At 37.5% G+C, this 5000-nt stretch overlaps 1 protein-coding gene across 2 annotated transcripts in view; it reads left to right on the top strand.

Moving 5' to 3' along the window:
• Positions 1 to 3308: 3308 nt before the first annotated feature.
• LOC136845569 (sialin-like) overlaps positions 3309 to 5000 on the top strand; it is a 42090-nt gene continuing 40398 nt past the window's right edge. Inside the window, exon 1 of one of the 2 annotated variants that reach the window (XM_067115743.1) lies at positions 3309 to 3449. The gene's annotated coding sequence lies outside the window, so the exon portion shown is untranslated. The remainder of the gene's footprint in view (positions 3450 to 5000) is intronic. The other variant, XM_067115742.1, reaches the window with a different exon arrangement.

The raw sequence follows: 5000 nt of genomic DNA on the forward strand, positions 1-5000 counted from the left end.
CCACTGGTTGCCTCACGCACCACCTCAAGGCGTCATTTAAATTCAGACATGTATAAATGACAATGAAGTGCCGGACGTTTAAAACACTTATGCTGTTATTGCAAGGGGATTTTGGGCTATCGTTTATTTTTCCAGTAGGCTTTTAAACACTGCACAAATAGGCAATGAACAAATCGAGTGACGGCTTTCAATACATGCACCAATGCGCCACCACACTGACGAGGTAGGATGATATTTACTCAGCTTTGGGTCAAATTTTAACCCTTAAAAACAAAACCAACACTATGCAAAATGAATTCTGGGTGACGAATGAATAGTGGGCGTTAATTTCCCGTTGTTTGCTATACAGCAGCTCGAATGTTGCTGAGAACGAAGCACTTATCAATAACTATCAACGATCAACAATTATCTATAATTCCCTTGAAGTGTAAGTTATTCCCAAGGTATAGTGAATTGGACATTAAACGATATTATTGGCTTAAAATTTAAAAAGTCAGACGGGTATATGTGAGGGCTGATATCGATGCTAAGTACAAATACCTGCATTCGATGGGCATATGTACGCCAGAGTCAATATCAACATATACCTCTCTTGACAACCAAATGGTAGAGCACTCGTCACTGAAGTCGGAGGTAGCTGCTGGGGGAGGGGGGGGGGGAATCGAGTCTCGCAGCTGACAAACCACTTATCAGTTATACTTCCCCTGCGATATTAAAACGACATTTGTAACTTGATGTTTATATATATATATATATATATATATATATATATATATATATATATATATATATATATATATATATATATATATATATATATATAATCATAAAAATCACGTTGCTAAATGCATTGTAGAGCCAAGGAAATAATGGAAGAATTTAATACTTTTGCACTTCCGTGTTTTCACTTCAAGGTACAGTGTACCATGGGGTAATGTTACTGAAGAACGAAAACTCTAGGTACCGATGCCTTTCACTTCCTATAATATATATGTATACAGTATATATATATATATATATATATATATATATATATATATATATATATATATATATATATATATATATATATATATATATATATATATATTTTTTTTTTTTTTTCCTAAATGCTAGCCCCATTCAGCATTTAATTTTACCTAATATTTTAAAATAAATTTGAAATGTAAATTACGCTTACACGTAATATGCATCTGTAAGATATCTCAAGCACTTCAAATTATACGCTATTTTGCCATACTTTTGCCCACCATTTCCTCCTCGTAACCAAATCATCTTAAAATACATTTCATTCTTTACACCTGAAGCTACTCTTTTTACCACTTATTTGTATTGCATGGTTCTCAACTTTTCAATCCTTCCTCCACACTTGTCATACAAACAATTTGTCTTAACAGCTTCAACCCATTTAATTATTTTCCTCTCATTATACAAACTCCACTTTCTCGGACACTTTTCATTTTAAAGCTTAAAAGACCGGGCTACAGTCAACTTCCTCCAGCAGGAGATGGGAACGTATGTCTGAGGACACTTGGGTATTCAGCACTGTTTACAGCAGTGTGGTGCTCATTGCTATAGTAATCACCAGATGCCTATAGTTATCCCCTTGATGACTAATTTCAGCATCTCTTATAAAACGACCTAAGAGAGGCTTTTCATTATGTACATACACACATGCAGATGTGATGCATTGCCCCGATGTTATGATGGGCTTTTATTCACCTCTGAAGTTCGCTGTCGTGCAGCCAATGTAGCTTATATCGAGATGCTTCCATGTCTCTTCTGAGCATTACTTGTCAGCAATACTGGTCCCACATTCCATAGATAGCCTGGGTCAGTGCTGTTCTTCATCACATGGGCAGATATTAAGTGGTTGTGGCTGAAGACTCGGCAATGCTCTCTCACAGAGTGCTTTAAGGATCACTCCTTAGGTCATGATTCTCCGAATGGCATTTGCTTCCTCTCTGAAGGTTCTATTCGACTTTTGTGGCAGATAGTTAGCTTAGTTTTGTTTTTGCTTGAATTTCGGGCTGTACCCGGATTCCTCCATTTTCCCCTTTGCCATGTGCTCTATAATGTTTCTAGGGAACTATCAATTTCCAACACATGACTCACGCACTCCAGTTTTGCATGGAGAACTCTTAAACAATAAAGTGGAAAGAAGACAACCTGATATAGGCGTCGATAAAGGACCTCATGGATGGTTTTGGGGACACCACCCCTCTGTTGGGGCAGCGGCCAAACTTTGTAGGTTTTGTAAAGACTGATGAGACACTGTGAAGTTGAGAACTGAGTTAGTTTTTAGAGCAAGCATCTTTCGACCACTTTTCTGTCTAAAACATATTTCTCTTACCCGATTCCACTGCCAATACGTAAGTAATTTAGTTACAATGTAAACTTGCGCTGAAAACTTCCATTAGTAACGAGATAAAGATGCTACCAATGCATAAATAAATAAATCGAGCAGCATAGCAGCAGCTTTTGTCTTTTTCCTTGAAAACTTGAGCTTCAGTACAAGAAACTCCACAGGAAACTGGCAAAGGTGTTGCCAAAAAAATACCACATTGTAAAGTTGAGCAACGTTGGGCCTGGTTACTATAAACACTGATGACAGAAAAGAATTATTAGACGCTGAATCCAAATAAGCCTCTGAGCATGCACTGGAAGGTCTCGGAACTGAAGACCTCATCCCAACTGTTATACCTTAGAAACAGACAGGTAACACCTTTTGCAGACACTTCATCTACGGATAAAAGGTGCAAAGTAGAAGAAAATGAATAAGTAAATGGATAGACGAAAGGATACATATATATTTGGACAAAAAATGGTAAAAAAGAAGTGGGTAATCACGATTTACATAAATGATCAATGTGAAAAATAATGGGATTTATCCATTTAAAAACATCATGACAATGTTCAAATCTAACTCTCTCTGTTTCATAGCCTTTCTTTGCCTCTGGAGTAGACTACAAAGGTCAGTAAGAAAGACAGGACAAGCAACCAAGTAAAACCCCTCAAGCAGCAAAACAAAACTCTCATTGTGTGCCACATATACCCAAAACTAACAAAAGTCCCTGGTCATGTACCAGATGAATATCAGCGTAGCACCGAGTGATCCCTTAACGGTTCGCAATCAAATAAATGATAAATGTCAAGAATTGCAGCAGCGAACTATCGACTATTCGTAGTATCACCGGCGCCGGAGACGCAACCACACATAGAGTGCAATGCTTCGCTTACCCTTTGACTCATAAGATTGCATAAAGTTTACCTAATCTACTGGTGCCATGTAAGCATACGAAGGTGATAACGTCCACTGAGCCTCTGAGGCAATGCCGTTAGAAAAGGGATTTGATCTCTATCAATGACAGATAAGATACGTTCGATTAGCTCAGCGACCGAGAGTGTTCTAAACGGCAGATTGCGATTGGAGTGACAAGTCAAGAAGGGTAAGGAGAGGATTTTTTTTCTGCTTTCCTTTTACACTTCTTGCATGTTTGTAGTCATATTCACTTACACGTACAAAAACAATGACATTCATCAGCACGTTCGCAAAAGCACAAACACAAACAAAAACTCACACGCATACACACACACGTATATGTCATGTATGTATGTATATATGTATGTTTATATATGTTTGTGTGCGTGTGCATGTGATTGTTTACGTGTGTGCTTTCTGTCAGGATAAAATATAATATGTGCATATATTAGTCAGCACTGGCTAGTTAAGTAAAAAGATACTTTCACTTTGATAAACGTGACCGCTACCCGGGCCAACAGAAAGTCTATGAGTAAGGAATTAACTGCGCGAGAATTATGGCGGAATAAGAATGAAATATTATCCACCCATGCGTGGAAAATTCTAAAAGTAGTGATGCAAAATTTTTGAAAAACCTGATTGGCCGCGTTTGAAAATGTAAGGAAGATCACTAGCAAAGTTATGAAGCTTGCAAGAAGTCCAATAAATTCAGATATGAAAGATCTAATGTTTCACACATCCTGCCAAAAAACGGCAAGTAAACTACCTTGTAATTAAGACCACAAAAATGACATTTCTGACCTAAGACTGACTGGACAATGCCAATTTATTATTTTGTCCTTTGTATCAATGAATCATTCCAAACTTTGTTTCATAAATGCTTTAAACTAAATGGGAATTTACCTCAAATATATGAAGACTATGCAAATGCTTTAAAGTCTGGGTATCATAAGTCACTATGCTACCATTCAGCACCTGACTGGTCTCATAATCCAACCCCCAAATTAGTACTTAGACCCTTCGCTTATAACCAATGCCATAGTAAGCTGCTTTGACGATTAGGCAGTTACGCTATTCACTTTCTCCTTCACAGGTTCATGCAAATTCCATCGCTAATTAAAGTCAGCTTTAACTTATCTGCTTGTATTCAGCATTCAGAGCTAGTTTAAGATCCTTTTATGTTTTATCACTGCACAACGACCTTCATATCTCAGCAGTAGAGATATGGTTACAGCTGTGCACTTTGAGTTCTTGCAAGTTTTTCTATCTCCTGCCATGAATACTGGTCCGTAAGTAATTGCTACCTTGTTTTTACGTATTTGCTACTTCCTGCAGCAATTATTTTATCATTTTGCAGGTATACCAAAATCATGCTACATCAATATAGCACGCTACTGCAATTCCCCTGCAAAAGCTACGAAATAGTTACTTGCATTAAGCCTTTAGCACATAACACAAATGAATCTTGGACCAAAGTTCACCTGAAAAAGCTTGCCACACTCGAGAGTATATGAATAAAATTTTTCTTTTACATAGTTGTAAAAACTTTGGACCCCTCAGTTGGTTTGACTCTTACCCCTGGGTCAATAGCTTCAACAAACTTAAATTCACATTGTATCAGGAAGATTTTGGGAAGTTGATTATTTAACGAATATTTCCTGCGCGTGCTTAAGGAAAACTTTTAACCACTTAAGTGGCCCCATCCTGGCCTCAGAGCCATGCTTTGAACACATTTGAA

The sequence above is a fragment of the Macrobrachium rosenbergii genome, chromosome 14 (assembly GCF_040412425.1).
Source record: "Macrobrachium rosenbergii isolate ZJJX-2024 chromosome 14, ASM4041242v1, whole genome shotgun sequence".
In the NCBI taxonomy this organism is placed as follows: Eukaryota; Metazoa; Arthropoda; class Malacostraca; order Decapoda; family Palaemonidae; genus Macrobrachium; species Macrobrachium rosenbergii.